The sequence below is a fragment of the Dermacentor silvarum genome, chromosome 7, assembly GCF_013339745.2.
Source record: "Dermacentor silvarum isolate Dsil-2018 chromosome 7, BIME_Dsil_1.4, whole genome shotgun sequence".
Taxonomy (NCBI): Eukaryota; Metazoa; Arthropoda; class Arachnida; order Ixodida; family Ixodidae; genus Dermacentor; species Dermacentor silvarum.
In genome coordinates this window covers 135,553,500-135,563,429 of record NC_051160.1, presented here as the reverse complement: position 1 = coordinate 135,563,429, position 9,930 = coordinate 135,553,500, and positions in this window count along the sequence as shown.

Below are 9,930 nucleotides of genomic sequence, written 5' to 3'. Positions count from 1 at the left end.
TCTTTCAATTTTTGAATATCAGCGCCCGTGATGGGATCCACAGACTTCACGCTGTGGTTGACTGTCTCCCAATGCAGAATGAGACTCGCCTCGTTAGCAACCACTAAATTTTGGATACAGTTGTATGCGGTCCATTCGTCACTGGGAATTATAATTCCCGATCATACATTTGTTGAAATATAGGCCCCTAACGTCGCCGCGTCTCGTCGGTTGACCTTGACAAGCCGCAGCACCCCTGTGGTTGCGCAGACCGTGCCGAAGACCCATGGCCCACGATCTGCAACAATGCCGTAATTTTGGCGGCTCGGTGGAACCTTGTCGTTCGTCCTCAGGTGGCCTCGATTACACTTTCGCTTGCCGCGAGGAAGGCACTCATCAACTTGCACTAACTTCCCGGGGCCACCGAGTGGAGGTCGCGCCAGCAGCTCGTCCTTCACGGCCTCACAGGCGGAGTTCCTTCAGTCGACCATGGCATACTCCGACAGAGGAAACAAGTTGCCGGTCCTTTCCTTTAACAACCACACGTGTACACTTTTGCTCACGCAGTACGTGAGCGAAATCACTTGCAGCCTGGAGAAGTGGATGTTCGGACGGCAGAAGCGGTCCATGTTGGAGAAGTAAATTCCTTCGCCTCTGCCCGTGCAGTGTAGTGGTACCGTGTGACTGAGAAATCTGCTTTTGACGCCTGTTGCACCGGGAGGCACCCCGGCGTCCATTCTGAGGATGTGTTCTTTTATAATGTGACCACTTCGCCTTCGCAGGTTGGTTGGTGCGAGTAGAACCCATGGTCAGTAGTCCGATGACGCCGCCAGACCTGGTCTGGCGCTGGGGCGCAGTGGACGCACAGCTGCTTGTAGCCGGAACAAGCCGATGCGATCGCACTAACCCTTCTTCCGCAGTCTAATAGCGCCAGCCTGTGCTCGGAAAGCATAATTTGCCCGTCAAGCTATCTCCACAGACGAGGGTTTTGGCCTAATTTGCCAGACAGCCAGAGCACTGATGTTTTCGGAAAGAATATGACGTTGAAACTCAACATCGTCATGTGGGTGAACGGGTTCAGACGGTCACATTGACGCTTGCTGCCGCTGGATGCGATGACACATGCTGCTGCTGGCGCGGCCACGTTCCCTTGTTCAACTCGAGGGGGTTTCGCGATGTACGAGTTTCGCACGAGTTCGCCCGTCAATCAAAACCATAGGTAACACCACGCGCGAGGCTTGTAACTTGCGCACGCAGCCACCATGGTTGATCCACGCCCAACTTATTTTTCGGCAACTGCGACGAGGTACCCCGCTGAGAGGCCTCAACAACCTTGACCACCGAAATAAACACGCGCAACTCACTGTCATCGGTGATTGCTGAGCACGACTATCAAAGCAAAGCTTCGACTGCCGCTGGCTTATGCATATGTCTTCGCGGGCTGTAATGGCCTCACATGTTGTCATTGCCGCCATTATGGCGGCGTAGCGCACAGGAAATACTTATCGCTATGTCACGGTTGCTGCTTCCGAGGCGTCTATGCGACATAGTGAACAACGATGCTGAGTATTGCGTAGTGTACTCAAACGACAACGTATCGCAGCTGTTATTTGAAATGGCTGCTCTGCCATCGGTGATTTATCGGAGCCGCAGTGTCACAAACACGGTCACCATTGAGAAACGCTCCCTTTTCTAAACCCAGGGTGATGCCATTTCTTCATCACAAGCACGGCACACTAAACAGTTGAAACACCTTCCTATGTTCGAAGTCTGATTTCCTAACTTCGCACAAGAGCCCTCAAAAATGTGATTGCTGCGCTGTCGTTACGTTATCCATCTACGATCGCTGTAAGCTCAGCAGCAGAGGCAAACGACCCGTAAAATGAGAAATCGCAGGGAATTGTGGGGTGCGCCGTCTGCTAGCAGCTTCTGGTTCGACGGACGACACGGCGGCATCGGTGGCATGCCCGGCGCACGTGTTTTTCTACACGCTTTCGACTATCAGTCGTGCGAAGCTTTCCGTCCGCTTTGTCGACCAGCAATGTCGTACCATTCATGCAGCTGATTTCTAGGTTTCAGATCGCTCTGGGCGCGACGATGACGAGCCAATAAAGGAAAGGATACGCTTTTATTCATAAACGAACTCTGGTTTTCGTTTCGGCAGCCTTTTTTGTTTCTGCCAGGTTTAGCTCTACGACATTTGTCGCTGCTTGGACGCACCGTCACTGAGTGCTCTGCCTGCGGGTCAGTCATTTTATCTAGCGTATAGAAGCATTACTTTGAAAATCGGGTGCTGAGGCGATGGCTATAGGAGCCTCGTGAATACTGCCATGTGATCGTCGCTGCAACTGGTATCGTCAGCAACGGCGCAGCTAGTGTAATTACAAAATGAAGTGTTGAAAATATTTGAAAATTGCGCGCTGTCAACGGCATTTTTTGGTCAAGACTCAAGGTTCATTTGAAGTGGTACGTAGTTAGAAGTTCTCGCTTTTTTGTCAACAAGATGGGGAAATGGCCGTATCGCCGACATATTACGGCTGCGCATTATCTCCATCCGTATTCAAGTGACTAAGGTGGGCTAGTTGGTTACGAGATAAATGAATTTAATAGATGAAGTTAGCGCTGTGTCCCGTATAAATTTGCGCCGTAAAACCATGTTTCATAATACCTCTATATGTACAGGCGTGTAATGAAATAGTTATTATTGCTTGAGTCAATTTTAGAGAAATCGGAATCGAATCCCGGCCACGGCGGCCGGATTCCGATAGAGGCGAAATGCGAAAACACCCGTGTACTTTGATTTAGGTGCACGTTAAAGCACCCCAGCTGGTCAAAATTTCCGGAGTCCCCCACTACGGCGTGCCTCATGATCAGATCGTCGTTTTGGCACCTAAAACCCCATATTTTAATTTTTTTAATGCTACAGAAATAAATATCTTGAGGAATCATTCCGTGTCAGCCCTTACACAGCTCATCGCCGCCTGATAAGTGCCACTGTACGTTCATTTTCTTTTTGTTCGCTGATGGTTCAGTTTTGGAAGTGGCAGCCATGCCTCTGATGTTGTCATCTTTCACGCGTCCATTGTTTTTGCGCTAATCAAGTAATTATGGAATCGCACCAACTCGCCCGTGAACGCATTGTGCTGACATCTCTCTGCTTCGGTGCCACTCGGTAGGGACGCTGGCAAATAAGCCCCACAGCTTCGTCGACAATGATGGGGTATTTGGTGATGGATATTCTCTGGACTTTGGATGACGTTGAAAAACACGCGGTGAATTCTCGTACAAAGCTTTCTATTTGCTGCTTCTGGGTCGGTGGTAGTGCTGCTTGGATGTTGATGGATGCGAGTATGGAGTCTGCGTTGTCAGGCTTGAGTGATGCAGCCTCGGAAGGGTTCTAATCCATAATCTGAGCATAACGGTCAAGGCGGGCAATGACAGTTCCCTCCGCAACATGCTGGACTTCATTTCCAAAATTAGTGAGAAAGACATTTGAACACCCATCACGCAACCGAACAATACATCTGGCCATACAGATCCATTTTTCGACTAAGAGCTTAGTGTTACTGTCTGCTATTCGTTCATAGTCGCTGAATATGTTGTTTCTTACGGCGACAGCTATGCTGGATCTTGGGCGTATCGTAACGTCGTCGTCTATGATCTGGAGTGCAGCAAATTGCTCTTCACACTCGATCGTCGCGATGACGTGCTTCGTTGGGAACGACACACAAGATTCCGGCAAGTTGATTACTGCACCGCTCACCTGCAAAAAGTCCATTCCAATAATTAAATTCCTTGAGCATTCCGACAGGACAATGAAACTAGACACGTATGTGAAGCCGCGTATTCCAATTCTAGAAATGCACCTGCCCATCGGGTCGATAAGGTGTCTTCTGGCGGTTCAAACTTGCGGTCCTCTCCAAGCAGTCGGCACTTTCTTCAGTCTTCTGGCAAGTTATTTACTAATAACTGAAAAGTGTGCGCCTGTGTCTACTAAAGCAGTAATTTCGTAGCAGTCTATAAACACACACAGATCGGAAGCAACGTCACTGTTTCCGCAACTGCTCTCGCGTCTGTCGTTACGTTTCGGAATCAGCGCTGGAGGCTCAGTTCTTGCGTCGACAGCATCCTTACCTCCACAGGTCGCGCGTATTAGTTTTCCCGACGCGGGCTTTGAGAACGTCGCCTCGGGGAGCTTGAGGATGGACGCTGACTTGGTGATCGACACCGCAGCGGCGCTGTTGACCGAGGTCGCCGCAGTGGTAGCACAGTGGGTTTCTATAAGGAGTGCGCCATATGTCAGCCTTCCGGAATCTAGTTTCAGGCGGAGGCGGCGTGAACCGAGTTTCGGGTACACGGGCAGTTGCCGTGACGAAATACGTCCGGGCGTTCCTCTGAGTACCTCGGCGTACGATACTGTTGGCGGTACCGTCGACGACGCTTGTGGCTGTGCTTGTGGGTACTATTCGCGAACTGCTTGTCTCACTTCTTCGCGAACCACTTCTGACAATAAAGAGACTGCTGTAGGTCCATTGTTCAACTGTTGCCTCTGGAGCTCCTCTCGAACCACCGCTGTATCTTACGAGTTCTCGTAAGACATCGACGCCGTTCCCGAAAACTGCGGATATTGCGTCCACAGATGCGACATTCATATCGCGGTAGTAGAGCCTCGCTCGCTGTTGGAGTGTCTTTTCCATAGTTGTCGCGTCGGAGCGGAATTAGGTGACGGTGCGTGATGATGATGATGATTATTGTTGTTTATTGGTGCAAGGGCCAGGTGTGGCCAAAGAGTGCCAGGACGATGGTAATGGCTTGTTAGTGGTATATGAATAGTCAATTATATGAAGATTAGATGTGGCATGGCTGTAAAGTGGCCTAAAAGCAGTCGCTGTAAAGTGCGTAAAATCTATACGTAATAAGATTATGGCAATGACTAATGATGTGTACTATAAACATGAACAATACATTGCGAAAGAATGATAAGACTTCCAAAATATTGCAGATGCAAGAATTAGCCAGAAGCACAAGTGCCTAAACAGAGCCCTTGAGACACAAGGGCCTGGAGGCATGTGCTATAAAAACAATCACAGCAACATCCTCTGGAGAGAGGATGCGCTACGAACTTGTTGGGCTAATAACATGTAGCACAACATCATTCAGGAATGCGAGGACTGCTTTGGTGTTAAACAGCGGTTCTTTACCGAGAAACATAGCAGGATGTAGAGGAACATAATAGCGATATGCTAGAGGAAAGTGTTTCTTTCTTTCTCTTTCGGCTTCCCGACACTCCAGAAGGACGTGGAGGACGGTGAGCCTCTCGCCACATCTACCACAGGTTGGAGGGTCATTACCACTCAATAGAAAATTGTGGGTGCCGTACGTGTGTCCTATTCTGAGACGACAGAATAGGATATCAGTTCGCCGGGTTTTTGTTACGGAAGGCCAGTAACCTAATTGTGGCTTAATCAAATGAAGCTTATTACTTGTTTCGTGCGTCCCACAAGCGTTGCCAGTGGCTTCGCAGTTTCTTTCGCATAAAAATGTTTTAAATCTGTTGCAGGAACAGCAGCTGTAGGGTTGATAGCGGGTGATGTGACTGATGTGGCCATTTGGTCGGCAAGAACATTGCCCTCGATGCCTCTATGCCCTGGCACCCAGCATATAATGACATGCTGGTTAGTTGCGTATGCTCTACAAAGAACAGAATAGAGCTCAATGAGAACAGGGTTTTTCTGTTTACAGGGTGACTTCAAGGCTTTTACGACGCTTTGGGAGTCTGTAAATATAATAGTTCTTTGAAGTTTTGATTCCTTTATATGCTTTACAGCTGACAATATTGCGTAGGCCTCAGCCGTAAAGATGCTTGTTTCGGGGTGGAGTACGCCGGATTCCGAGAAGGACGGACCGACGGCTGCATAAGATACTCCGACATGCGATTTAGAAGCGTCTGTGTAGAATTCTGTGCACGAGTACTTGGATTGTAATTCTAGGAAATGCATTCGGATTTCGACCTCTGAAGCGTGCTTTGTAACCTCTACAAATGATATATCACATGCTACTACCTGCCACTCCCAAGGTGGCAACAGCTTGGCTGAAGGCATTAAGCGATGTTCGAAGAGTGGGATATCCATTTCTTCACTAAGCTCCCTGACACGCAGTGAGAAAGGTTGTCTTACAGAGGGACGATTACGAAAAAGTGTAGCGCACGTCATATCGTTAACGGTATTAAAACACGGATGCTGATGATTAGAGTGGACTTTAAGGAAATATGTGAGGCTGGTGTATGTTCTCTGCAGATGGAGTCACCACTCATTTGATTCGACGTATAAACTTTCAATGGGGCTTGTTCTGAAAGCGCCAGTGGCCAGGCGGATACCTAGATGGTGGACGGGGTCCAGCATCTTCAGCGCACTAGGGGCGGCAGAGTGATATACCACGCTACCATAATCCAATCGTGATGAAATGAGACTCTTGTAAATATTCATTAGACATTTCCTGTCGCTACCCCAGGATGTGTGAGATAAAATTTTCATTAAGTTCATTGTTTTTAGACATTTCTCCTTCAGATATTTTATATGCGGAATGAAAGTAAGTTTAGAATCAAGTATGATGCCTAGGAACTTGTGCTGTTTGTTCACAGGTATTTGTTGTCCATACATTTCGATAGTGGGATCTGCAACAAGCCCTTTCTTCCTGGTGAACAGAACACAAGAACTTTTGTGGGGGTTCACTTTGAATCCGTTTTCGTCTGCCCACTTGGATACTTTGTTTAGGCCCTGTTGTACTTGTCTCTCACACACTGTGAGGTTGCAGGATTTGAAACCTATTCGTATGTCATCTACGTAGACGGAATAAATAATCGCTGGTGGTAATGAAGCACGAAGTGTGTTCATCTTCACGATAAACAGTGTGCAGCTAAGCACCCCTCCTTGGGGTACACCAGTTTCCTGTATATATTGACGCGACAATACATTGCCGATTTTCACGCGGAAGGCACGTTTTGACAAATAGCTTTCTATTATATTTAGCATATTTCCGCGGATACCCATTCCCGACAAGTCTCGCAAAATTCCGTAGCGCCAAGTTGTGTCGTACGCCTTTTCCATATCTAGGAATATCGACAAGAAAAACTGCCCGTGTAGAAATGCGTCACGGATATGTCCTTCAGTGCGCACAAGATGATCAGTTGTAGACCGCCCTTCTCTGAAGCCACACTGATAGGGATCAAGCATTTTGTTCAGTTCAAGGAAATGTATAAGTCGGCGATTAATCATTTTTTCAAAAAGCTTACACAGGCAACTTGCGAGAGCTATCGGGCGGTAACTTGCCGCTGAAGAAGGGTCTTTACCCCGCTTCAAAATTGGAATAACAATAGCTTCCGCCCATGAGGATGGGAGGTATCCGGCAGCCCAGATAGAGTTGAAGAGTGCCAAAAGTGTCATCTGTGTGTCAGTGTGTAGGTTTTTAATCATGTCATACATGATTCTGTCAGCTCCCGGTGCAGAGCTACTGCACACGCTCAAGGCAGCTCTCAGCTCGGCAATAACAAAAGGACGATTGTATGGTGCGTTCGGTCGGCATTTGCGATCCAGTGACTTAAGTTCAGCTACTTGTTTATACTTAAGAAATGATTCCGAGTAATGCATGGAACTTGATACACGCTCGAAGTGTTCGCCCAGAGCGTTGGCCTGGTCTTCCAAGGTATTCCCTTGGTCGTCAACTAAAGGCAATGGGTGGACTTCCTGCCCCTTTAGTTTTCTTAGGCCAATCCATACTTTAGGCTCTTGAGTGTAGGATGTTATGCCAGAGAGAAATCTCTCCCAGCTAGCCCTCCTTGCCTGTCGCCGCGTGCGCCTTCCCTGCGATTTTGCCAGTTTAAATTCTATAAGATTTTCCGCAGTCGGGGAGCGACGCAATGCGCCCCCCGCTTTGTTCTGTTTCTTTCGTGCCAGTCTGCACTCCTCATTCCACCAAGGAACCCGTCTTTTACATGAGAGACCTTTTGTTTGCGGAATGAATTTTTCAGCTGCGTGGAGTATAAAATCAGTAAAATACGCTACTGCGTCGTCAATACTAAAATCGTTGATAAAATCTTGTGATAAGTAGGTTGATTCTTTAAAATCTTTCCAGTTAGCTGATGTTATTTTCCAACGGGGGGCGTGGGGTGGACTGTCATGTTCTTCTGTCAAGGTCAGCGTCACAGGGAAGTGGTCGCTCCCAAATGGATCTTTAACGACATTCCATTCTATTTGAGGAAGTAGGGTAGCAGAGCCAATCGCTAAATCTATAGAAGAAAATGAATTATGATGGGTGTTATAATAGGTGGGCTCTTTTTTGTTAAAGAGACACGCACCAGAGGTTATAATAAAGTTCTCTATTAGCCGACCCCTGGCATCACACCGGGAATCTCCCCACAAAGTGCTGTGGGCATTAAAATCACCGGTGATAATGTATGGTTCCGGGAGCTGGTCAGTTAGTGTGTGAAATTCTGTTTTGCTGAGGTTGTAAGCTGGCGGCATGTAGATACAACAAATGGTTATCAACTTCTTGAAAAGTATCGCTCGCACGGACACCGCCTCAAGTGGTGTCTGAAGAGAGAGATTATGGCAAGCAACAGATTTATCTACAATTATTGCTACACCTCCGGACGAGGCAACAGCATCATCACGGTCTTTACGGAAGATAGCATATTGTCTGAGGAAGTTTGTTTGTGTAGGTTTTAGATGTGTTTCCTGAACACACAGCACTTTTGGCGTATATTTATGGAAGAGTTCTGTGATATCATCGAGATTACGGAGAAGTCCTCTCACATTCCATTGGAGGATTTGTGTGTTCATTTTGATAGATTTTTATGCTGTGTGTTCAGGAATATAAACTTAGCTCACGGGCCCTTTCCAGGCGCCGTGACACGAGATTTTGCTTTTTTGGAGCGGTCGATGGAATCGCGCCGCTCCTTAGGCGCTGACTGCGCCCTCACGCTCGGTGTTGTGTCCATAGCCTCTTGCGAGGCGCTGGACACGCGCTCTTTCGAGCGATGTGGTTGCCTTGAAAGCCTCGCCTCGAAAGACGGGGCCTTGGAACCCACCAGCCCGGAAGATGATGGGCCCTCTTTGGATGGCGGAGCAGTACTGGCTGCACCCGCCAAGGGGGCGGATGGCGTCACCGCTGGCTCACTACGCGTGTGCCAGGCAGCCGCCGAAGGCCGTTGTGATGCAGCCCCCTGACGCACCACTTCGGCAAAGCTGGTTTTTGGCAGGTAGGACACCTGCCGACGTGCCCCTTTAAACTAAATGTTTTGTTTTACTTTAATTGTAACAATTTCCTTCTCTTTCTGCCAGCATGGGCAGGACCGCGAGTACGCGGCATGCTCCCCATTACAGTTCGCACAGTGAAGAGAGTTTTCACAGGATTTAGAGGTGTGTTCATGATTACTGCATTTCGCACAAGTTTGCCGGCCTCGGCAGTTCTGTGAGCTGTGCCCAAATCGCTGGCACTTAAAACATCTCAGAGGATTTGGCACGTATGGCCTTACACGAAGTTTGATGTACCCGGCCTCGATGGACTCGGGCAGAACACTTGAATTGAAAGTGAGTATCAGGTGCTTGGTCTGGATTTCTTTTTCGTCATGCCTCAGCTTAATTCGCTTAACGTTGATAACATTCTGTTCACTGAAGCCCTCCAAGAGTTCAGCTTCAGTGAGTTCCAACAAATCGTCGTCTGAGACAACGCCGCGGGTGGTGTTCATAGTGCGGTGTGGGGTTACAGTTACTTGGATGTCCCCAAATGACACTAGATTAGGCAGCTTTTCATATTGTTTCTGATCATGGAGCTCTAAGAGGAGATCACCACTGGCCATCCTCGATGCCTTATAACCTGGCCCAAGAGCCTCAGTTAGGGATTTAGAGACTAGAAAAGGAGAGATTGTCCGTACTTGTTTTCCTGCTTTTTCGG